Genomic DNA, 26,705 nt, shown 5'->3' with positions numbered 1-26,705 from the left:
CACTCAGTGATTTGGGAAAACTCTATCTAACCTACACACTCACATTCCCAGTTTTTCTACTCACCTTTCACATCTGTCTCCATGGTGTTATGCTAAACCCAGCTCTCTCTTGGGTGTCAGAGCCAGGTACCACAGGTAAGGGCTTATTTTCTGTGTTTCTGACCCCAACAATAAAGATCTCACCCATCAGACCTGGTTTTTGCCTTTCCTACAAAGGAAGAGCTGCAGGGATTGCTCCCAGTGCCGTGTTTGGTGCCTGCCAGCACCAGGGGGAGGATGCTGGGGCTCAGGAGGACGGGGTGACTTCGGGGTGCTGCAGCAGTGTCATTTGACAGAAAGTCACCTTTGATTACCTTTGATTTCAGTCTGACTCACACAGGAAAATAATTAGCAAAAAGTGCCCAGTGTAACAGAGGTATTTACAGATTACCCAAAAATGGTTTGTATTTCCTAATTCCCACCCCACAAGTGAGGTCAAGAAGCCCCTTCCCCGTGGGTCTGAGTGCAGAGAGGACCTGCAGCCACTGCTCAGCCACATCTGGAGATACTTGATCCTGCATGAAAAGAATTGGTGAGTTTGATGAATGCTTTGCTGAGATGAGATCTGGAAGCCCCCAGGTGTGGCAACAAGATGCATTGGCAGATATCCCAGAGAAATCCAGATCCTGCTCCATCAGATGACATTAAACTGGATTTCACCAGCTCAATTTAAATCCAAGGGAAGAGTAACACATTTGCTACTCTGAATGCAGAGGGCCAGCACCCACAAATCCCCCTCTTCACCCTCCCAGTGTGAGATAACTTTCCCAAGGGTGGAAGACAGTTCTGTTTCTACAGCCAGCATCCTGCAACTGCTAGAAAAGAAAGGGAAAGAAATTTCTCTAGGAAAGGGAGGTGGAGTGGCACTCACCAGCTGCTAAATTACCTCACAGGGGAACAGCAGGAAAATGCAATGTACTGAAAACAACCAACCCAACTCTGGTAGCAAGGCAAAAAATGCTTTGTGACATTGCACCTGCCTGGAACCTTCTCTGAACAACCAAAGGTGATAAATCACAGTGAGCCAGTTGGAAGAATTTAACTCCTGACCAAGCCCCTGAGCCTTATCTGAGAGAGATAAGGGGGACCCACATTAAGGAGATCACTGAGTTTAGAGACAGGACTCAAGGAAAGGAGGAGAAAGATGCCAGGTTTCCTCTCCCTCTGGGCTAACACAGCAGGAAGGGCACAGAATCAACAAATTTGACACAAAATTTTTACTAAAACAAAAAGATTCTCAACTCAGATTCTTAATCAAATGCTTCACTCCCTGCACTTTCACCACCAAAGACTGGGTGTCTTGTGCCAGTTATATAAAAAAATTGATGTGAAAGACTGCATCCAATGCAAAACACTGTGGGCAAGAGGGAACGAGCACATTAAAAGTCTTTGTGTACCCCCTCACTGTTTTTAAAATTAAATTTGACTACTTTTTACACTACAGAGATAGCTCTGAATAATCTTATTTCTGTCCTCTGAAACAAAACACAAGGATTACATTTTCTAAAACTTTATTCTGTGAAGCAGCCTTGGTCTAGGAAAATAGCTAAATGTTTTTGTAACATCGGTGGAAACAGCAAGACTAATTATTCTGTATTAAAATGTTTCATATATTTCAAAAGTCTTTTGAAATGGGAGAATACCTATCAGCCTCTATTTCAACAGGAAATTTTAGGTGAATATGAAAGGCATTTAGCTGCTCTGCAGAATGAGTAATTTGAAAAGCATTTACTCTGGAAGAAAATGCAAGTATTCCTTCTTGCTTCTCCCCCACAGCACGCACGCACAGAAGGAAATGTTTGGAGAAAATTACTTTAATATTGCTTTTCTTCTTGTAATAGAGGCCTTGTTAGCAAGGCAGGACTCAGAGCAGAGTGGCACCTTTCTGGGGCTGGGAGCTGAGGGCAGATTGTTGTTTAGCTTTGCAGAACGCTCTGTAAACTGGGAGAAGGGAAATGTGAACCAAAACAAGGCAAGGGAGTTACTGGGAAAGGTGATGGGAACAGCCAGGGATGCTGCAGGAGCTTGGCAGCCCAGGGCCAGGGGGGAAAATGAGGCACAAAATTCCCTGAGCTGCAGTGGGAAGAGGGGGAATTCAGGATATTCTGTGGCAGCAGTGGAGCAGGACAGCAAGAACAGCAGGGTGAGGAAGGGCAGGAGAGGAACAAAGTGTTTGTCCAGCTGGGAGAAGAGTGAGGGGGCAGCTGCAAGGAATTCTGCAAGTGTTGTAACTCATCATTTCCACTGGGTTGTTTTAGGTAAGTCTGGGATCTACAACCACTCTTACCTTTATTTGCATATTCCCTCATTATATTCACTTCTGGGGTAGCTCTTGCTTTGAATTTAAGGAATTCAAACATATATAACCTGGGACATGTTGCTTAGATTATCCCATGGACAAGTGGCAGGACTGTGCCCCCAGAATGGAAACTGAGCTGACAGGCACATCACTCTGTAAGTCATGAATTTTAATGGATTTTAATGAATCTGGAGTCTGTGGCTGGTCTTCAACGTTCTCAATAAAACTCCACCAACACTTCATTTGCTTATAAATTATTGACATTTATTTCACTGAGGAAAGACACTGAAACAGCATCACTTTGACCAAGACTTCATCTTGTTCTGTTGCTACTTTCTGCAATTAATTCAAGTAAATTTTGTAGGATTATATTAATGTATAGGAGAAACAACCTTTTCTCTATTTCACAGTTTAAGAGGATCCTTTCTGGCTCACCCAGTGCAAAATTAAAGTCTCTGGGAAAAGAATGAAAGATTGGGCACTTTGAGTTTGTTATTGTTCAAAAAAAAGATCCCTGAAGCAAATCTAATGTGAAGTTCCAGTAAGTGATAAATCTGGTCTTTGGCTGATGTCATTCAGTCTTTTCTCCTTGCTGCTTAGTCAGGAGTGTCTCACCACAGAATTCAAGTGTCTCCCCTCACATTTTCTGGATGTGGTTATTCTTGAGGAGAGTATTCACAGGGACCAGCTCAAACCAGAGCCCAGAGATGTCAGGAAAACATACAGGATGATCTGGAAGTCCTAATAGGTTAACTCTGATCACATTTGAGAGCAAAATCTGCCTAGGTCCCCTATTCAGAAATAATTAATTTAGACAATAGTTATATATAATTTTATATATATATATATATATACACACACACACCCAAAGTGGTGAGTCCAAATATAAAGGAACGAAACTGTTTTTAAAATCACTGAATTCTCATTCCAATGAGCCAGGAGGATCTGGCTTCTCTGAACATCAGAAAACCTGAGCATTTATTCATTTATCAGATGCAGACTCAGAACCCTGATTTGAAGGGATTATATTCTCTAATACCTTGTGATACAACTGACTGAGAGAGGAATCCATCCACACTAAAGGTGTTAAACATTCTTTGACTTTAAAAAGGTGCAGAAAAATCTTTTTAGCCTGTTCTAGTTCTTCTGCTGCTCTGATGACAATATCAGACTGGAAGGCAATGAGGAGCCTGATTTCCTATATCTATGCAGAAGGAAAACCTTGTAATAATCTGGAAATTCCCTGGACAAATTCTTGCCTTCATTTTGTCCTGCTTTTGGAAGCCCTTTTGACTATGGATGATGATATCCAATATCAAAATATTCTTTTATTTTACAACCCATACTGTGAATGCTGAAATGCAGTGTTTACACCTCAGCTAAGTGCTGAGGCAGCTGCTGGTTTTGACAGACAAAATCATAAGAGCAGCTCATAAAGCCAGGAGTTTTTTCATGTTTGCAGTGTCATTCAAGCTGCAGAGATAAGGACAAACCAGCTCATTCCTCCTGTGTTGAGTCTGGATCCACAATCAGACCTACACAGACAAAAATTCTGTCATTTCTGCCAGGCCAATTTTTTTTTTTTTCAGTTGGAACTTCTTAATATACAGTGATTCACATTGTTCTTGTATGCACCCAGCAGAGAAAATATTTAGTCATAAATGGGACTTCTGATAGCTAAAATAAGAATCATAAACATGTGGCAATAAAGCCACATAAAAGCATCCTAACAACAGGGCCTAGAGCAAGACATCAGCATCTTACTGAGTATTACTCACTAGATGTGTGCTCATCTCTGCCTTAAACCTTTCCTTGTTTAAAATAATTAATCATCCCACTCTGTCAAGCATTGCTTCACTTTCCTTTTTTTTGTCACTTCTGAAAGAAACCCTTCTGCCTGAGGATGTGTCCTGAACCAAAAGTGGTGCTCAGGAGGGAATCCCAGTCCCATCAGAAAGGGCAGGGCTGTGATATCGGGGATATCACACAAATAGATCTTCAAGATCAATCGAATTATTTCCAGAAAAGGGAATATGTAACTTTTTTTAAAAAAAAAAAGAGAGAAATCCACTAATTAAGGGGAAATATTGTTAACATTGGCAAAGCTGGCTTGCATTTACATTTTACTTGTACTGAATCACTAAAAGGATTAGGAGGGCAGTAAATCAAGGGGGAGGAAAAGCAAAGTTTATGCAGAGACTATTTTTAGATTTGCAAGCCCCATCACGAGGAAGCTGCCAGCCCTGGGCACGGCCAGGAAAGCACCGGGGTTTTGCAAACCACAATCCAGATATAAATTTATTTTTATTTTTCCAGGAGGGCTATTCCTCCCCAGCTTTTGTGGGGGAAAATCAATATCTTGTTTTCAGATGTGTAAATGCAGTCGTCTCTCCAAAGTGCCCCGGTCAGTTTACCACACGTTCAGCAGCTGCTTCTTTCCAGGCTATCCCACGATTCCCAGCCTATGAGGATTGACAAGGCAATGATAAACTAATGTGCCCCCTCAGCTCTGTGCTCAGCCCATTGTTCCAGCAGCTGAGACCCTCTGCTTCTATTTGCTTTCTCCCACATACATTATTCAACAGCCCAGGAAAAGGCCAAGAACCTCTTTCATTCAGGAATTCTGTATTAAAATAATCAATTTCGAACTGAAGCGGGGAAGGGAGGCTTGCTACAGGCCAGGCCTGTTAAATAAGCCACCAGCCCCTGCCATTTGCATTGGAATCATGCTATCATCAGGCAATATATTATTATATTTCTTATCCATAGAAGGAAGAAGAAACCTCAGAACACTTTTCTCTCTTTCTTTGCAAGAGCACTAATTATAGCAGCACCCTCCTGATGGCCTGTTTTGGCACAGTCTGTGTTTATGAGGGTCTATAAAATAGGCCACAACTTGATTTTTAAATTCTTAAGGAGGGAAGGGGATTCATAGTCCCCCAACAGACAGAGAAGCTGGATGTTAAAATTAACTTATAACACTTTTTTTTTAATGTTCCAGCAGAGGGTCAAAAGCCCATTGCTCTGTGAAATGTTTTCCTGGCATTAGAATATATTTGGCTGTGCCAGAAGATGCCCAACTCTTTTCAGCCATCAACCACAAGACTTTCAAGTGCAGCATTTCTCCTGCCAGAAAGGGAACACAGGGATAAAAGCAGGGCAAGTCATCATTGTGGTGTGTCATGGGTTTGTTTTTTTTCACTATGGCACATTTAGGGAAAATAAGACCACCAGCTTCACTTCTACAGCCAAAGAGCAGCAACCTCCTGCTAAAATCCCTGGACAGAGGCACTGTTTTGATGGTGCTGATTTGATCCATTTAGGGGAAGTTCTGCTGGCTCACCTCTTCCCACTGAGCTCTCACTGAGTTTAACTTTTCCTCTCGCGTTTCTGGAGTTATTTCCAACAGCACTTCTGATTTCCTCCCACTTGCCATCCTGCAGGTCAATAACGTGAAAGAAACACTGATGTCAACAGATCAGTATGAGCAGCCCAGGCCTATGGCTGGGGGAGTTAATGGGAGGCCTCTCATTGCCTGTAAAAGGTATTGATCATTGATCCCTCCTGTGATCATGTTTTCTCCTATTCTATTCCAGATATCACCCAGCTCCTTGTTACGAGCGTTCCACCCACTCTCTGACATTTCTGCTAACCAAGGATTGTCACTGTTGTTTAAAAATGATTGATGGCTAGGCTTTAGTGAGTAAAAAAACTTTGGTGAGTAAATTTTTTATCTACTTTACCAGCAGCATCATCAGCCTGGTAAGCGCAGGGGCGGTGAGGAACTAATTAAAGCTGGTGGTGAACAAGCTCTGCTCGGCTTCATTAAAGGGGAAAAGCTGCACTAAAAGCCCCCAAAAGTTTCTGTCTGGCATCTCGGCTGTGAAATCAAACAAAATATAAAAGTTTAGATGCTGTTTTCAAAAGTCTGGACTTGCATCTCAGTGGGGGTAGGAAATAAAGGCATTTGCCCCGTTCTGGTATCGGACAGAGGATTTTCTACCGGTCTGTTCTGATGCTGGCACCAAACCTACACCTTTAGAGGCTGCTACTCTGACAGGAAAATCCAACGAATGTTTGATGCTGGAAACACACAACCTAAAGTGAAAAAGGCTAAATGTACTGGGATTTGTGCTCATGAGTCACTTCCACGGCTCCAAATGCTCAGTGAGCGAACAAAACATTCCAGAAAGCGCCGTGTACAGCACGAGGCATCCAGCCCCAATCAGCTGGTGATTTTTTGCCAGCCGATGAGCAGGGCCACGGAACTATTCAGACTTTTGTTTTGCACTCCGGAGAGTTTGGTTTCATAACCCTGCAAGAGATGTGCATGAGACTCACCTAGAGATGAGCCAGGAAAGCATTTCATTGTGCCCAGATTTTCCATGGGATGAGCGTTCCCAGCCCTCCCATTTCCGCTGTGCAAAACAAATCAATCCCTGCTGCTGGCACCAGAGCTTTTGAGGGCACGAAATCATCGAGGTGACAGCGAGGACTAGGAGAGGAGAGTTTAAATCTCACACCTCTGCACAAGCTATTCCCTTGGTAGAGCTGAGAGCAGCTGGGAAGGACAGAGAAGAACCAGTTTGGGACAAGATAAAGAATATTTCAGTCCTTTCTCCTGGCAGGCTGTGGTTTGAATGAGAAGGAAATTTGGAAGCAGCAGCAGCAGCAGGATTTGTGGCAAACTGACCCAAACCATGCAGGTCAAGAGCTTCAGTCCTGGGAGTTTCACATTTTTGTTACAAAGCTCTAGTTCTGGACATAGTCACCCATGAAATCCCTAAAATTAATTCAGATTATCTAAAATAGAGAAGCAACCCAAGACATTTCTAATTTAAACAGCGCAGCTGGTCCCAAGATGCACAAGCAGTTTCTAATAAAAGCAAGCATGCAATCCTTCCATACAGAGTTTGCAGGCTAGAAAGCCTCCAAATTAAACCAACCAGGGTAATAATATAATTGGGGGTAGAAAAAAATGTTAGGAAGTGAGACTTTCTTGTACAGCTGTTTAAAGGAGTGAGATACCTCATGATGTGCCAAAATCCTGTGGCCAGTGTAAACCAAACTCTATCTTTCATTCTCCTCTAATGAACTGATTCCAAATGCACATTGATAGAAAAAAGAATGGAGTTCAAGAATCTATACAGGCAAAGTACAGAGTTCTTTTTTGTGGTTATGTTTACCTTTTATAAGTGTCTCACTAAGCTAAATGCTTTAGCAACTGTGGGCAGCTTCAGTTCTCATTATTAGATCTTTGAAGTAATTCTTCTCCAGCATTCAGCACGTGAATTTATTCTGCAATTTGCACTCAATGCCTGCAGTAAGCCCAACTTGTACAAAGACAAAATGCTGTCAACATTTATCTGCTGCTTTACACATGCCTGGAGCAGAGCAAAGGGAAAGTGGCAAGCATTTCTATTCCTGGACTCAAAACAAGCTGCATTCACTTAGTGCAGGATAAAAGGCAGAGTACAGAGATGAAAAAAATAAAGGGGCAGGGAAGGAGTAAGGAAAAAATAAGAGACAGAAAAAAAAGCACCTATGGAAAAAAAAAAAAAGACCTATTCAAAATAGAAATAATGATAATATCAAATACATGATCAAAGGGAGAAAGAAATCTAATTTGTAAAAATAAACTCAGATTTGTGACAGGCTCCCAGGAGCAAGCAGAGCTCCCCGTGGGTGTTCAGAGGAGATCAGTGGCAGCAAGATCTGACCTCTGCCAGCCTGGGTGACAGCAGCCATCACCAGTGACACACCAGTGCCAGCAGGCAGCAATGCACCAAACCCAGCACAAGCCTCAGCTCCATCCTCAGCAGCCAAATGGGCAGGAGCAAACTTACAGAGAGAAAGAAATGTCGTACTCAAACCTCTGAAAACTCACCAAATTGCAGAGAAAATGTCCTGATATCTCTACAGGATAATGAAAAACATTATTCTGGTTCAGTTAGGAGGGAGAACCTCACAGAATGAGTAATTCAAAGATAAGCCATATGGGTCCTGTGCAATTATGGCTGCTTCAAAGCACATTTTTTTTCTTGGAAACTGATGTCTATACTAAAAATCCTAAAGGGGATGTACAGGTTCCTTTTGTTTTTTCTGAAAAAAAATTGTCAAAACATGCTAGTTCTATAAGGTAAAAACAAACTCATATTTTTAGGAAATCTCATCATTCCTAATTCTGAGACTGTAACTTTCTGTTATGTGCAGTGACAGAGGCTTTGGACTCTCAGAATTTTTGCACTAGCAGGAAATCCATTTTTATTGCCATCCTATTCCCTCCTTCCTTCCTTCCACTCATTTTGAAGAAAGAGAGGAAGAGAAATAAACCCTGCCATGCACTGTGCTTGCAGCTGAGCTGAATGGTTAATCACATCTCCCAGGCCAGTCCTGGGAGGTGCCAAATCCCACTGGAGTCACCAGCAGCACCGGGACCGGATGGTGCCCAGCACTTTGGTGGGAAGATGCTTGGCAGGACTGACATGAGCTGTGATACCCCAGGGCTGCTCCAGGGAAGGGCTGCACATCCTCAGAGCTGATTCCTTCCCGTGGGGACTCGAGAACACTTGGCAGGATGCAGCCTCAGAGCTGCCTGGCACATGATGCTGTGCTGTAGGGTGAGTTATTCCTAACAAGATCCCAGGCTGTAGGGTGAGTTATTCCTAACAAGATCCCAGGCTGTAGGGTGAGTTATTCCTGACCAGATCCCAGGCTGTAGGGTGAGTTATTCCTAACCAGATCCCAGGCTGTAGGGTGAGTTATTCCTAACCAGATCCCAGGCTGTAGGGTGAGTTATTCCTAACCAGATCCCAGGCTGTAGGGTGAGTTATTCCTAACCAGATCCCAGGCTGTAGGGTGAGTTATTCCTAACCAGATCCCCTGCTGTAGGGTGAGTTATTCCTGACCAGATCCCAGGCTGTAGGGTGAGCTATCCCAAAGCAGATCCCAGGCTGTAGGGTGAGTTATCCCAAAGCAGATCCCAGGCTGTAGGGTGAGTTATCCCAAAGCAGATCCCAGGCTGTAGGGTGAGTTATCCCAAAGCAGATCAGGAGCTGTGAGGAGCTGCACCCCCAGAACAGGGGCAGACAGAGATCAGGGCAGTGCTGCTGTCCCTGAGATCCCACCCACGCCCCCGTGGGCACAGTTTGAACCCCCATTATCATCGGGGGGATGGAGTCTGGACGTGTTTTCTGTGCTAATCTGAGAGCTGGCCCAAATCCCAGCGCTTGGGTCACTTGTGCACAGGGTTCTCATTGTGAGCCGGGGGAAAATGGCAGCCTCGCAGTTGGGCTTTGAAACTATGCATTTTTTAAAACTTGTGTATGCATAAGCCTCTTATTTAATGAATGACTCCCTTTGTATTTACATGTTCCACCATCCACAGGACAAATAGGGTTTAGTGGTTTGAGAATGAAAACTTCTCGTCCTCAAGGGAAGGGGGGGAAAAAAAAATAGCTGCAGCTATTTTATGGAAGTGGTAAAAAATCAATTAGCCTCTTAGTTGTAGCTCATACCTGATGTCCAAGGCGTTCTGTGGACATAAAAATATTCTTTCATAAGTTACATTTCTTTTTTAAGTTACATATTCCACAGCTTCGATCAGAAAAAAATCCTGATATAAATCTGATATGCATCGGTTTCAATGCAGCTGAATTCAGATCAAAAAGTGGTCAGAAAAGTTATTTTAGGTTGCTCCAGATCATTTTCCTAAAAAGGGTCTTACCAGACTCGAAGCCTTCTTAATCTTACACCTTTTTTTCTAGTCCTCCCTTTAAATTCAGCTGATAAATGGAATATGTGAAATAATAAATAAATATAAAATATACAGCAGAAATAATTTCAAAGGATTTAGCAGCTAAGATAGGAATGCACAGAAAGCAGCATTTTAAGTTGTCTTGATTTCCAAAAGGAAATAGTTATAAATTAGTTCTAGGGCGCTCTGATTCATTTATAAGAGTGGTTCAAGAAACTCTTCAATATTAATTAGTAGCCTGTGAATTCAGCCTATGCAATTATGATGAGACAGTTCTTTGGGTATGAAAGGGCTAACTTATCATATTTTTGAATTCGCCATCTCTAAGCTTGAATATTTTTGTATTTCCATATTTCTCAAGTAGCACTTAATTTAATCTTATCCCCATTTCTTTCAATAAACCATTGTTGCGTCTCTTAAGCAGCACAGCTTCCTCCTCTAACTCATCTCCCCGTGAAATTGGTTTAATGAAGCAGAAAGGTATGAAGCATTAACAACACTGGAATTCATGTGGTAGCACTTCATTTTTCAGAGGCACTCACATTTCCTACCTAATTTATAAAATCAGCACACAAATGATTTTTATCACAGCCATTACATCAGTATAAATTACTGCCTTTTCTATAACAAGGCAGTTAGTCAAACTGTTGAAATTATATCTATTAGTCATAGAGAGGAGGAGGGAGAAAGAAAAACTTGTAGGAAAGATTTAGTGTGAAATAAGGACCGATAGCAGCCTTATTGAAACACTAATATTAATTTACCAAATGAGCCCAAAGTGTGGCTATTTTGCAAAGGAGAATTAAAAACACACAAAGTGAAGCAAATGGGTCAATTTGTAAGGAGCCAAAAAGGAAACTCTGCAAACAAACCAGGCTGTGTCAGAGGCACTCAGAGATGCAATTAGGGAGAAGTTCCTCACATCCAAGGAGGTAACAATGCCTCACCTCCAGGCACTGCCCCACATTCCTGCCAAGCTTTCCCATTCACCCCTTGCTCTGGCACTGCTGTTGTGCTCTTGTGCATGGCAGCTCCTCCAAAATCCTCCAAAAACCTTATCCCCCTCACTTCTTCCACTGTCTCCTACTTCTGTCCTGGCTGTTCCTTTCCAGACTAGTGGGAATCAGCCGATTTTTGCCACACAGCAAAAATATAATAATCCCTGTTGAGAAAAATCTTTGTGTCCTGTCCTTCCCCAGGGAGTATAACCTGCTTTTCCAGGACCTACATCCCCATTCCCAAAATTCAGCCTGCAAGAAAACAACTGTTCAATCTGCAGAGGCATCACACACTCGAAAAGACTTCAATTTGCCCTGCTCTTCAAACAACAACTGTATCCACCAGATCTGCTGCTGGATTTCCAGTGGATCCTGGGTTTTTCCTTTCCTCTTTGCTGTTCCCCAAGCACGACTCCTTGCAGAGCTGCTCTGTAAATTCACCTGCCCTGGGCGAGGCTCACACCTGAGAGGGGCACGGTGAAATCCCACCGGGAAACACTCTTTCACATTCAGGAAGATGCTCTCCCCCTAACTTTTATTCTCACTCTCCCTTTTCCAATTATTTCCCCTTGATGTGCTTCCTGCCTTGGTCAGATGGAAGCCTCAGAGGCAGGGGCTGTGCTCTCCCACAGCCAGCACGATGGGACACAGGGCTGCACGGACACTGCTTGATGCCACTGGCATCAGGGCCAAGAAGGATTAAAGCCAGTTTAACAAAAAAAACCAAAATCTGAACTGATGAGATTGTCAGTGCAGCAGCAAAAAACCTGCAAGGGACACAGAGGTCCAGCTGCCTGTCCTCGGTGTGTTTTCCTTTCTGTTTTGATCTCCTTCTGCTTATGGTTTTTATTAATTAGCTTTTCCCTCTCCCTAGCATCAGGGTGTTTTTCCTGGCTTTCTCTGTCTCCAGCCCCCGGAATGCTGGTGTAGAAGTGTCTACTGATGGCACCTTGTGGCTAACCCAGAGAAGTGCTTGGGAATAGGAACGACCATGAAGTAAGCCAGGAAAATATCGAGAAAAGGAGAGCAAATCCTTCCTGCCACAATGAGGGCTGCGAGAAATGGTGCAGCTCTGCAGATGCTTCCTTGCCAAGGAGGGCACAAGCTCTGCCTGCTGCCCCCCCAGTCCCTCAGAGGGTGCAAACAGGAGTCCTGGCCCTAAACCTCCTCCCAGCAGGAGTCAGGAGAAGGGGACAGGGGTGGTAAATCCATCTAATCCCCTTTGTGAGGGGCAGCAAGGAGCCAGGCTTGATCTGCTACCGAGAGACCAGAGGAGAAGATGACCCAGAGCCAGGGGACCAGGGACTGCTCTGCACTGGTCACTGAGAGCTCCACAGCAGCGCTTTCTGCTGCCCTTCCCTGTGGGGCTGGGAGCAACCTGCTCTGCAGGGCTGCTGGTGACACCCCAAACGGCTGCTGCCCACAGGAGTGGCTCCACACCTTCCCCTGACACTCCTAAATGGCCCCAGAGTTGCCAGGCACCTGCTGGTTTGCAGTGGTGGCCAGGCCTTGGCTGGTGTCACCATGGGGAGGTGGCCAGGTCACCTCCTTGCCCAGGACAGCCACAGCTCTGTGGCTACTGCTGAAATCGTGTCCCCACACACAGCATTCCCACAGGGACAGCATTCCCACAATGTCAGGATTCCCTCAATTACAGAATTCCCACAAGGACAGGATCCCACAATTGCAGGATCCCACAATGACAGGATTCCCACAATTACAGGGTCTCACAATGCCAGGATTCCCACAACACAGGGTTCCCACAAGGACAGGATTCCCACAAGGACAGGATCCCACAATTACAGGGTCTCACAATGACAGGATCCCACAAGGACAGGATTCCCAAAATTACAGGGTTCCCTCAATGTCAGGATTCCCACAACACAGGATCCCTCAAGGACAGGATTCCCACAACACAGGATCCCTCAAGGACAGGATTCCCACAACACAGGATCCCTCAAGGACAGGATTCCTGCAATGCTGTGGGATTAAGAGGCAGCAAAGGGCACGGAGCCCACCTGCAGATAAAGGATGCTTGGCACCATGCAGCATCAGATGAGATGTGTCCTGGGTAGGGAAAAACAAGCCACAGACAAGGGGTACCTAAGCCAGCCTTTTTTTATTTTTATTTTTTAAAAAATCAGTCAAAATGCAATTACAGACTCTCAGCAGCAGCTTACACAACTATCTGAAATTTTGTGCTGCAACGCAGGAAAGATGCTGCAAAAGAAATTCTGTGATCACATGAAGAGGGCAGGACTTTGTCTTAAACATTAAACAATAAATAATGCAGTTTTAAAAGAGGGCTGCCTCTCATTTAATGTGTTTTCTCAGCCCTGGTTCATTTATCTCCAATTACCTATCCTGCATCTATTTGTAGGTCTCACTCTGGTTTGTATTATCTTAAATATGTCATTATCAGAACTCCCAAAAACTTTGGGGTTCTTTGAAGAGCTGGCTCCAAGTTTCTGCCCCCAGCAATGTTCAGTACAAGCAAGAAGCACACTTGGAAAGGAAACCAGGAGTCCAAGATCACCCAGAGACAGGAACAGATAATTATGAGATGTAAATACAAGTTCTCGCTCTAGAGGAAAACCTCTGTGATGGAAAACCAGGGAGGGTCATTCCAAGTGTGGAGGACTGGAAACAAATCTTGCTCTAGCTGGATATCTGAAACCACAAAAGAATCAGAAAAAATGAGATTTTTCTTTACAGATCCTCAGCAGCCTGACATCTGCCGACTTAATCAAGTATTATATCAAATAAACAGCTCTACAGGCCTTACCTAAACACCCAGGGCAGAAGAAATTGTCCTTCCAGGGGCAGGTGCTTCCTTATTAAAAGGCAAATGAGTCTCTCAACAATCAGAGAGCAATATAAAATCAAGAGAGAGCCTCTCTGTGCCAGATCTCACCTGCAGGCCTCTCGAGACATTGTGCCCATTTTACACTCAGGAATTCTCACAGCTCTGTGCACGCAGGTTCTACAACCAGACAAAGCTCTCCTGTGAGGAACATTTTGTGCTTCCCAGTCCAGCAGAGAGAGAAGAATCCTCTTTTACCGATTAAAAACAAATAATAGCTCAAGGGGAAAAAAAAAAACATGCTGTGATACGAAAAACAAAATGACAGACTAAGAGAGGAGGTTCAGCAGTAGCTGAAAATTTTGGGGTTTTTAGAAAACCTTTTTTTTTTTTTCCTTTCCTAGAAAAGCACCATAAAATCGCTCTTGCAACTTTAGTGTCACTTTTTGTCCTAACTCTACTTAATCCTAGAAGAAAATTGACATCAACAGATAAAGAATAAAAGCCTCACATTAAGGACAACCCTTACCTGGAAAAGAAAGAAGAGTGAGACATTCAATGAAGCCCACAAAAGCCTTCACTATTACCTGGAACATGATCAGATACCACTGGGATAAGCAGCCTGACAAAAACTTGGGAAAGGTTGATGGCTGAAATTGGAATAATTTCTTTTTTTTTTTTTTCCCCAAAGGAGATGTTTTACTGCTTTTTAGAAACAGTGAAGCTAAAGGCTTGTCTTTACCTTTCTGTGTAAATAACTTCCTTTCCCTGGGGTGTTCATCATCGGTTTGACCTTAAAATGCATGGCAGTGTTCTTAGCAATATTCAATCAATGGCAGGATTAAAGGTGAAATCAGTTACACAGAGGAAGCCTACTGCTGTTTCACCAGTGTGGTGGCTCTAATCTCCCTCTGAGAGACTAAAGATCATAACTGATTTACTTCTCTTCCCTGGGGAACAATTTTCTGTAGCCTGAAGCAATCAGGAAACAGACTGAATTGGCTCCAATACCCATCTGCCCTTGGGGGGGAGACTGGGAAAAGCCACCAGGTTGTTTCTTCTTCATACTTGTAATTAAATAAACTATGACAAATTTGACAGGCAGAATTTCTAGCAGTGCCAGTTGTCTTCAAACTTCCTACTCCGTGTGTAATTGATATACAGCAGCTATTCCCAAGCAGTGCTGGAGACTATTTCAACATTAAAATGGGTGATTTTCACTCCATTCCATGATTTAACGTCTTGGCAACACACCTCTAATTTTCACACCTATCAACACTGTGATGTTTAAGCACAAGGAAACAGGGTTTACTTTGATTTTTTCGTGGTTTTTTTTGGTTTTGGTTTTTGTTTTTTGTGGGGTTTTTTGGTTGGTTTGTTTTGGTTTTTTTGTTGTTTTGTTTTTGTTTTTTACCTTTACTGTAATCTTTCTCATAGTTCCAGAATGCCAGGCACAGAAATGAGATTATATTATTGATAAACACTGATTATTTTTTTAAATATTGATAAATATTGATAAAAATTGATAAATATTTATAAAAGAGAGAAACAAATCCTAGGAGTAAGTGCCAGAGAGGGAAAATCTGGGAGTGTGAAAGCATTTTCAATTAGCTTGATAACAAAGTACACATCACTAACACCTTCAGCAATAAACTTTTGTTAGTACTCCTTTCCAAAACAGTGCCAGAGGCAAACAAGAGGAAAAACTATTTCCTTGAAAAACTTCCTGAAATACAAAACATTTTCTTGACTTGTCATAAAATAATATAAATAGTAATAATAATAAATAATAATAATAGTAATTGTAATAGTAATATTAAATAATAATAGTAATAGTAATAATAATAGTAATTGTAATAATAATAATAATAATAATAATAATAATAATAATAATAATAGTAATAATGGCACTTTATAAAAAGATCCAAGGTTTTTACTTGTATAGAAGAGATAGCAGGGTTGGTGTAAGTCATTTCAAATATGCTGATATCTGCCTTTCTCATCTGTATTCCCCAGCATGAGACAAGTTTAAATACCCCACAGGGAAGGGAACTCCTGATTTTTCAGTTTACAGGGTTAGCACCAGAGACACATTTTTTTCACATAAGCTCAGCTGAGACAATTTAAAGCCACAGGAAATTCCAGTTTTTTTCAGAATTATTTAACTAATTTTAAAAATTTAGCTAATTTTTATGTTGCTACAGGAAAGCTTAAGAATTTAAGAAATGCTTTGGTTTCTGTGCCCAGAGCTGCTGCCAGCTGAGGTTTAACATCCTGGCATAGAATCCCAGGATGGTTTGGGTTGGAAAGGACCTTGAATCTCATCTCATTCCATCTCCTGCCATGCAGGGGACACCTCCCACTATTCCAGGTTGCTCCAAATCCCATCCAACCTGGCTTTGGACATTTCCAGGGATGGGGAATCCTCAAGCTGAGCACTCAGAGGTGGAGGAAATGCTGCTGCACCTGCAAAGTGTTTCCAAAACCAACAGTACAGAGCATGGCTCATCCTGTGTCACAATGGAAACCCAGACATGGAAATACAGCAGGGGGTTTTAGGAAACTCACATTGGTGTTTTTACCCAGCCTGAGGTAACTCAGCCTCCCAAGAACTTTCCACAACCTGGTGATGAAAGAAGAATTATTGGAAGAATGACCCACAGCCATGCTAGCCAAAACCAGTGTTCCCTGGAGAGCTTGCACACAGAAACATTTTAATCTTTCATAGGGCTGCTGGTGAGAAGCTGAATTATCTTTATCAATGTCAGAGGGCCTTAAGGAATTCCCTGCACCCCTTTGGTCCCCTCTGCCTGCTGCATGCAGGGAATACAGGGATGGCTGTGATGATCCACTCTCCCAAGCAGATTTACAGGAATTAAGCAGTCACCAATCACTACAAACCCACCCAAGTCACAGGTCTGGAGTTAGAATTGCTCTCTGTGAGGATACACAGACTCCTGCTCCTAAACACATTTTTTTTAAAAAAAATCACTCAAAATGCAATTACAGACTCTCAACAACAACTTATAGAACTATCTGAAATTTTGTGCTGCAACACAGGACAGATGCTACAAAAGAATCTTTTGTACTTCTCTGGAGCCTGAAAAGCTGTGCAGACATCTGAGGGGCACCACTCCTGAGCCTGTAATTAATTCCCACTGCTATTCTGCTGAGTTCTTCCCAGCAAGGAAATAAAGGGGCTTAAATAAAACAAACAGCAAACAGGAATTGAATGAGAAGCTAAACACATAAAGCCAAGCATCTGAAGGATTTTTACTTTGCCAAATTGATAGCAGGGAGAACTGGTGAATGCATTTCCATGTTCAACTCTGTACTTGGTTTTAATACTGTTCTTCGAAAGCAAATTATAATTTAGAACATGGCAAGTGTTTAAATTGGGTATTGTTTCTTATTATTTGGTTCAAAAAACATAAATATTTAGCTGTGAGCACCTAAGACAGGTGAGACATTTTCCTGAGAGCTGAACATTTACTTGTGTGGGGTTAAGAGTGATACAAACACCCAAGAGTGACTGCTAAAAATCCACTTCGTGCTGAGGTCTCTGATAAAGTAAATTACACTGCAGACAAAATCTATTCTGTCAGCTTTGTACTGAGATTTGAAGAATTCAAACATATCCCAAGACTTACAGTTAGCTTTAAAAAAATTAGTGCTATTTTATAAAAAAAGGTGGAATTTTTCAAAACCTTCCTATTTTCCCTATTTCTCCTCTGCACCTGCTTTTTATTGCAATAGCCACAGGCTGTAATAAGACAGCAGTGTGACTTCAAGCACTGACACAAAGGAAGCTCTGTCTGAGCCAGTTACTCATCCACATGACATGATAGCTCCCATTTCCTCCTCACTGCTGCTTTCCCAGAGCAGTGACAGAAACCACATTGCAGAACTGTCAAGATCCTAAAACCTGATTGCTAAATGTCAATTATCTTGATTAGGTTTCCTTAAAAAAAAAAAAAGCACAAAAAAACCCAAAAAAAAGGCAAAAAAAGGCAAAAAAAAGTGAGAGATGTGAACCAAAGATTTACCTGCTCTGCTCCAACTTGGTAAACTGGAACTCAAACACATTTTGTCTGCCCACAGATCTGTAGATCTGCTCTAAAAACAAAGCTAATTCTCTTCACTAGGAAATCAAACACTTAAAATGAACTTTCCTGTTCTTTTAAACAGCGGTTTGAAAGTCATTTCTCTTCAAAGAATTATTCATAGCAATAGATGTAAAGACATCTTAGAGGTATTCAAAAATTTCCCAAGGAGGAAACAGCAACACTGTCTGAGGGAGAAATTTAAAATCAGTGTAAAACAGCCAAGAGAAGAGGCAGAAATGATGAGGCTGCTGGGTCTCTGAAGCTCACAGGAGCAGGGGATGTTCAGCATTCAGAAACACCAAACACAAGTTTTTATCACAGAATCAGAAATTCAGCCCAAGGTTGCTGTGGCATCGGATAAACAATTGGGAATTTCAAACAGTAAATTCAGCCATAATGCTTATTGCAATTATACAGCACAGAGAGAACAAATTATCTTGTTTTTCACTACAATTTGCCTCTCCTGACACTCTATTTCTTCCTCCTCTTTTAATCAATCACCTTTACTTTGTGTCCCCCTTGTCCATCTGTGCAACAATGCTATGAATGAGCCAGAACTTTTTATTCATCATTTTTATTTAGCTCTGTTATGTGGCTCATCATCAAGCACAAAAAAAACATTTTCTACAAAGCAGTTTCTGCCTCTTCAACTGAGAATTATCTAAGTATTTTTTCCTCCAATTAAATTTAAAATACTTTTTTTAAGAAGCCTTACAGCCACTGTATCACCCACACAGCTCCAGCTGTGTGTCAGAAGGTGGCAGACCAACAGCTGGAGATCTCTGTACCTGCTGCCAACCTGTCTCAGAGACAGCTCCAGCACAGAAAATCACCTGAGTGGGTGTGGTTGGCTGAGAAAAATACATGTAAACATTTTGACACCAAGTCAAAACTTCTCCCATCCTCACAGATCCTCCAGAAATGGCACCTGGATATTGCAATATTCCAAAGATAGCTCAGACTGGGAAAATCTCCTGTTGATCTGGTCAGGGATCCTCCTGAGGAGCTGCTTTGGTGCTCCAAACCTCCACCCTTGGGAGTGTGGAAACCTGGATGTGAATCCTGACCCCAGCAGAGACCTGACACGGAGGGTTGTGTGGATCAGTCATCATCCCACCTGAATTACTGGGGTTATTCAGTGTCAAAAGGATTTTTGTAGGGCTTGAACATGGGAAAAATCAGATAGAAGATGAGAATCGACAAAATTTATAGTTTAAAACCCTTTTTCCTTCTGCAAAGAAGAAAAAGTTGCCAAAAGTAATGCCAGAGTAACTTCTAAACAGATATTCAAGGAGTTGAATATCAGGATTCATGGCTTTTCCATGGAGAGAACAAGTTTCTAAACTGCAGCTCTGTGCTGTGGGGAAGGAGAAAAAGAAAAAAAAGTTTAATTTTGTCATCTTTAAAATCTTGAAAACATCATTCAGTCCCCACAATGATGTGTCTCTAAATGGTCGAGACAACAAAAACTCAGATATTTTCCCCAGTTCCCCTCACCTTCAGCAGATAAAACAGGGAGATAAGAAAGTTGTGATGTTCTTTTGACCTTCTGCCAAAGGTAAGGACCACCTGTCGATCTGAATTTCCCTTGCAAATCTGCTGGAGCTGCACTACTGAAACTGCACTGCTGGTGCCTGCTTTATCTCTGATTAGCCATCATTTGGGACAACTCTTCAACTGATGGAGCAAATGACTGCCCTGAGCTGGCATTTCCGACCTCCCCAGCTCACTTCTGCCTAGAATAATTTCTCACTGCAACTGAAATGCAGTTTTATATAATTTTTTTTAATTCTTTGTTTATTTTTTTCTCTCTTGATTCTGCTGTTGTGTTTCTTCTGCACTTCACTCCTGGATTTCTCAGCTTCTCTGAGCTGAGCTCCTTGGGGATATTCCCTCACAGGGAGTCCCACTTATCTCAGTTCTCTGGGTCAGGGAGAAAATTCCAAAGCTCGTTAGGATCTTGTTTCTTGTGTTTATTAGGATGTTACCACAAAACTTGGCAGATCTCTCCAGACTTTCTGCAAAAGTTCAATTCACCACAACCTGACTCATTTTGTTCTGATGGTACAGAATGGCCTTGTGGCTCACTTTGGGCTCTGAAGGCTCAAAATGGCCCTGAACTACTCAGTTCTTTTATCTTTATACTCATTCTTACCCAATTAACAATAGACACGTATATTATTTTTCTTAATGACCCAGTGACCCATCACCTGTGTGCTGCACTGTGACATTTTCTATCCAATCACCTCCTGCTACCCAAAAACCTCTAGGAGAAGAACATGAAGAAGAAAGAAGAAGGAAAAGAAACAACACCCTAAATCCTCCATCTTGCCTTCTGCTTTCTAAACTAAACTCTAACTTTTTCACCCAGTGACTTAAAAAACTCTCTAATCTACACACTCACACTTTTAGCTTTTCTATCTCACTTTAACAGTTGTTTTCATGTACCACCATGAAAACATGCTCATAAATTCCATGTTATATGAAATTCAGTGTTCTTCTAGATCTCAGAGCTAGGTATCAGAAACAAGGACACACACTCTGTGTTTCAGACTCCAGCATTTTATTTCTCCTCTCTCATCCCATCTGAGAAGAATGAGAAAAAAACTTTATGCAGAGATCAGTTTTGATCCTGCTGGAGGAGGATGTTGGATGATGAGCAGTGCTAGGATTGGAGTGGTCCCAAGGAGGAGTTTGGACACACCACTGAAGCTCAGAGAGGATGTTTCTCTCCAAAAAGCACAGTGCTGCCCAGGAATATCATTTTAGTGATTAGGATTTCTCAGGGGTTTCCTGAAGAGCAGCCAAGCCCAGCCCTGATGCTGTGCTGTCCTGTATGAAATATCCCCTGGCACTCCCCAGTTTTCCCAGAGGTGCTGCCTGCCTTTTCCCTGCTGGAGACAGCTACCCATGAGTGGTGCTGCCACCCTGCTCCTGCCATCCCAGCCCTGGGCTCAGGATCACAGGAATTCCTCATCATCCCCTCTCTCCTTGTCTTCATTTCCTTCTTTCCCCAGAATATGGCAGCTGACAGTGGCCCTGATGTTTTATTTACTGCCCAAGTAAATATTGTTTTATTTAGTGCCCAAGCCTCGCTGTGTGAGTGCTAACAGGGTCAGGTTCTTCTGCTGCCTCCACTAAGGTCAGGTTTTCCTTTCTGCCATAAATTCCTTCACTTCCTTGCCCATTTTCTTTGCTGGGAAAGCAGTTGGAAGTCTGGGGTGCTTTGGATTAATGATCTGGCCCTGTTTTGTCAGTATAGGCAAAGTGGCCAGTCTGGGAAGGTGTGCAGAGAAATTGAGTGAACTGGGGCAGAGAGGTGGGCAAGAGCTGATCCAAAGGGTCAAAAACCTGGATACAGCATTGCTTCCCTTCCCTCCCTGAGCAGATGTAGAACTATGGGCAAGAATGCCATAAAATAGCCCAATATCATTTAATAAAATTTGCTTCTACCAGTGCCTGTGTTTAATAGAGACATTAATTTAGCAAAGGTTTCTCCTGCTGATTCTCATCCGTTATTAGAATTATTCTCATCATATTGGAAATATGCAGGAGATTATTTTGTTTGCTGCACTCATAGTATCCAAATCTACCCCAAGACTTCCATTCATTTAGGTTAAAATAAAAGATTTTCTTCTTAAAACATGATATGTCACACAAACTAACTATGGAAAAGCTTTTTTGGGGAGGAAAAAGAAGCATTTTGGTTAGTGTGGTGCTGTCAGTCACTTTGTCTTCCAAATTTTCTTTTATGAATAAACTAAATCTGTTCAAACCACAAGTCTGTGCTCTGCCAGGCCCAAGCCCCAGTGTTTGCAAATACACATTTTACTGACAGGGCAATGAACAACATCCTCTTTCCAAAAAATGTCCTTGTACACTTAAAAAAGAAGGAGGTATAGTTTATAGATTTCTGATTTATGAATTAAATAGGAGCTAGGAGCTATTTAAATAAAATCTCCTTGGAAACTTGTGTTTCACAAGATAAGCCTTTGAAGGAAAGGGGCAATGACAGCCTAAGAAGAAAAAATAATCTTAACAGATATAACCTCCTGTAAAAATTCTGCCAGACAAAATGAATGAAAAATTCCACTTAGAAAGCTGAAGCAAACAGCTGCTCTTTGCAAATATTCTGCCAGAAATGAGTTTCTTTTCAAACAGTCTGAACCAGCAGCATTTTGTGCATGTGGTGGGGCAGAAAACCCCAACCCAACCTGCAGTAACCGTGTGAAAGTTGGTTTTCTGCAGAAGCAAAGAAATACAGCACAGAGAGAACAAATTATCTTGTTTTTCACTACAATTTGCCTCTCCTGATACTCTATTTCTTCCTCTTCTTTTAATTAATCACCTTTACTTCGTGTCCCCCTTGTCCATCTGTGCAACAATGCTATGAATGAGCCAGAACTTTTTATTCATCATTTTTATTTAGCTCTGTTATGTGGCTCATCATCAAACACAAAAAAAAAACATTTTCTACAAAACAGTAAAGTCTTTAGGATGGCACCTTGATTTTAGAAAGTTGTCTTTCAGAGCTGCTGTAGCTGTGCATGAACACATCTGAGAAACCCAAAGAGAAAAGCTGAATTTTGGGACACTGAATTGCAGGAGCTGAACTGGGGCCTTGACTATCAGATTCACCATTTTTTAATGTTTTCAGAAACAATAATAATGACAATGGTGGCTGCTGCTTCCTTTCCCTTTGGGAATATTCACTATTTTTTTTTTTTTTTTAATAAAACCCAAAGCTCCTATGATAGAATAAAAAGTTCACACTGTAGGATCTTAACTTCATTTCTAGTTTCCAGCACAGGACAGAGGAGTGTGAATGAAAAATAAACAGGGGAGAATTCATGGGACTGAAAGAAGGAACACAGCTCTTCAGTGCAAAAATGGGTAGGAAAAAATCCTAATTAATGGGGATGGCCATTAATTAATGCCATTAATTAATGGCAAGCCTTAATCCCCAGCCCCAACTGTGTAATCAAATCACAGTCTGGGCATACACGAGACCTACACACCTATTCAGGAATAAAATGTTTGCTTCTACCAAACTGAAAGTCTGAGAACATTATTACAGCCTAAAACATAACAAGGATGGTTACATTAATGTTAAAAATTAAATCTGGCTTCCCTGTTGAGGCAAATTTCCTAAATTACCCAAAATCCCAGATGAAAATATTGCTCATGCTCACAATGCACACAAAAATTTCTGGAGCCCTACAAATTGAGGAAGCTGCTGATAATTATTTAAAGCTAAGTTATCACAAATATAATGGAGCAGCTCTTCAACACGCCAAAATTGTTACAGCACACAGGGAGAGGATGATGAAAGAGCTTCCAAACATTTTCTTGGAAAGGGGAAATTGCAGTTCTTTGACCCATGTCTGCATAACCTTGTTTCATTTCTAGATGACCATAACTGGTCAATATGAAACACAATTTTAAGGAAGAAATTAAGTGTGAAAAAGCACCAGAGAATTCCCCAAAACTTAGGTGACCGTTCCACCTCAGACATGGTCCATAAATGGTGAAATAGAGTGAAATTATTATGTAAGGTAAGCTGATTCCCTCTGAGGCTGCAGAGATTGATCATATTTTCCACCAGACTTCTGGAAGAAAGAGAGGAAAGCCAGTCTCTACCACCTTTTCCCCTGATTTCAATAGTTAAAACTTACTTAGCTCTGGTCTCACAGCTCATCACAGATGATGGTGAATTTCTCTCATCTTTTTCTTCCCTGAAGAGCAAAAAACCACTGAACTGTGGGCCACAGTTAACAACTGACACCAGGATGAGCCTGAAGGACATCAAACATGGTATCTGTGAATGACACGTGACATCTTAATTATCACAGCCCTTTACCATAAACTAGAAATTACCAGTGCAATTCTCTAATCATTATCTCATACTCTGGTAATTTTGGATCATTAGGAAATATCCTCTCCCATTTCATCCAACAAAATTCAAATGAGTAATTCTAGACACCAATTTTTATTTAACTTTTTTTTCCTAGAAGATGACACCAAGCAGCTAAAATCACTGTTGTGGTTATGTTACTTTTCCTTCTGAAAGACCTCCTAGAACTCTTTCTATGTTTTGGTCTTAACTTCCCCCCAGCTCCCCAGAATTGGTCTATAATAATAATATAATTAATTCCCAAATAAAAATTAAAAGTCAAGCTTTGATCTTAGAAGATCTCTTGCTTAGTCACATGGGATTTGGGGAAATTTTTTTATAGCTTTGTCACGGTCTGCAGATTTGAATGTTGCTTTACAGGATGGGTATTTTCCAAAAGGGTCGGTTGGAGCATTTTTGGATTTTTGGATGGAGCATTTTTGGATTTATGGATGTAGTTTCATTCCCAGACTCAGAATCAGCACTTAAACTTTGGGCTTCTTGAGATCTCCTTAGATACTTTTATTGCCCCATTCCAGTTGCACTCAAATGCTTCAGAAACATCTATAAACTGAAACAAAGGCACCATTTTTTTCTTTAATATTAGGAATACCTGGGGAAGATTTATTTTTTTTTTTTTCATCATGTCTATATGAGCAAAAGAGAGAGGCTGAGGAGAAAGGCTCAGGAAAATCCATTTACACACAACAGGAGCCCAATCCTTTTATTGCCCCATTCCACTGCACTCAAATGCTTCAGAAACATCTATAAACTGAAACAAAGGCACCATTTTTTCTTTAATATTAGGAATATCTGGGGAAGATTTTTTTTTCACCATGTCTATATGTATATATACATCCAAATGTGAGTAAAAGAGAGAGGCTGAGGAGAAAGGCTGAGGAAAATCCATTTACACACAACAGGAGCCTGGCCTGCCTCTCTTCCACAGCCCTGAAATTCCCACAGAGGATTCCGTCCCATTTTATCGGTCACTCCTGGTGGAATGACCAAGCCAAGGGCTTGGAGGGTTGAGGCAGAGACCTTGAACTGCACTTTGCATTCAGCCCTGGTGCTCAGAGCAGGACGTCAGGCTGATGTGCCGATTGTTGCTAAGCGAGGGGAGCTGATCTCCGCCGCCTTTTGTGCTGGAGTTTTCGGGATGTGTGGCCTGGCTGAATGGTCGGGAGGTCAGGAATTCACAGGTCACCCTGGGCAGAGCCCCAGTGAATGGGCACCTCTGGGAGCAGATGGGAAATTCTCTGTAGGCATCTGCAGCAGCCAAGCAGAGCTTGACAGGGCCCCAGTCCCAGCTTCCCCACCCCAACCCAACACTCACCCCTCTAAAGCCTCAGCCCTGCCAAATTAGACTGAGCACCAGGGCAGCCAAGCAATCCTGCTGAGAGTGGGTGACACAGTAAATTCATGTAGCTCTTGAGTTGCTGGCTCTTTATGTGTCTCCCACTCTCTCCACACTCGAGAGAAATGTGATTGTGCCAAAGATGGCTGAGCCAACCTGAGACCTACTGCTCCTGTATCCCAAAATCCCTGCTCCTCCTCTCTCTCACAGCCAGGCCCCATTCTCATGTTCTGAAAACAGTTAATTCAGTAACCTCCTGCCTTTTGGTGCATTACTTTTGTACCCCCCGTGCGTGGGGTGCCAGGACTGCAGAGCTGCAAGCACAGGATAAAAATCAAGACCTCCTCTTACACAGAATTACTGGGCTGGAAGAGACCTTCAAGGGTCCAACCCAGCCCTAACACCTCAACTAAACACCGAGTGCCACGTCCAGTCTTATTTTAAACACATCCAGGGATGGTTAGACCGAGGCTGGGGGTTTAAGTGGTGTTTGTGCCCTCAGAAAACGCTCAGCTCTGAGCATCGGCCTGAGCTGGGAAGGGCTCGGCCTGCTCAGCCTGAGGAAGGAGGAATGACCCACTTCAGGACGCTTCACGCTCATGCAGCTCTGGGAAATAGGGCAGGGATCAATAACAGCCAAGTGCTACAGCCGGTCCATTAGGATCAGCCCATCCATCAGGGTTCCAGGAGCTCTTTCCAGGCCTGGCAGTAGCCTGGGGCTCGGCTGAGGCGGAACGTGGCACCACCCCAGCTCCTGCCTGGCCTGCTCAGAAAAGGCAGCTCTTGGCTCAAGCTTCCACGGCCAGCTCTGCGCAGCACGGGCTCTCAGCCCTTGCTGCTGGGATCTTGCAGTGCTTTAGGATCGGTGTCCTACAGCAAAACACAGCCCAGAAATACTGAAATATCGGCACAGGACTGTAGTTCTTCCAACCTTTTTGGCAAGGGGATTGCATAGGGGGTTCCTGGAGTAGAGGAGGCAACTTTTTCTTTTTTTGAGGGGAAAACTGGAGAAGAACTGGTTTAAGTTCAGCACCTGAGGACTCCAGGTATGATCTGCTCTATCACATTGGGATTTTGAAAACTCCCTTATGGGAAACCTACAAAGAGCTCAGAAAGGAGCCCTGTAGGAAGTCATCACCTGCCCAAAGGCCAGATTCTCCCAGGTGATTCAGTACTCCACAGTTTCATCTGCTGGGACTCTCAGGGGCATCTCTGGTGGCTTTGGTGACAGTACCAGTCAGTCTTTCTCTCGGAGCTACATTTCCCCTGCAGTTTTGGGAGTGGTCCTGTCCCTGTTTAAGTGTGTGCTCACACTCACTGGAGGCCAGGGTGTGACTGCATTGCCTGCACTGCTGCTTCCAGGTTCACATGAATAATCCAGGTCTGTTCTCCCATGGACAGTGACCTTTTTCATGGGCCATGGCTTTAAAGAATGCAGGTAATGAAGAATCTGT

General features: G+C 42.5%; 1 long non-coding RNA gene across 1 annotated transcript; it reads right to left on the bottom strand.

Annotated features, from left to right (window-relative positions):
• Positions 1-13,194: 13,194 nt before the first annotated feature.
• Positions 13,195-23,869, bottom strand: LOC147650507 (uncharacterized). The gene is made up of 2 exons (XR_015276339.1): positions 23,677-23,869; positions 13,195-13,762 (listed from the first exon to the last, which is right to left on the bottom strand). It is a non-coding gene; the product is annotated as an uncharacterized LOC147650507 (long non-coding RNA).
• Positions 23,870-26,705: the final 2,836 nt, after the last annotated feature.

Source organism: Cyanistes caeruleus, chromosome 14 (genome assembly GCF_971803275.1).
Source record: "Cyanistes caeruleus chromosome 14, bCyaCae1.hap1.1, whole genome shotgun sequence".
Lineage (NCBI taxonomy): Eukaryota > Metazoa > Chordata > Aves > Passeriformes > Paridae > Cyanistes > Cyanistes caeruleus.
This window is presented reverse-complemented; position numbering and strand designations above follow the sequence as displayed.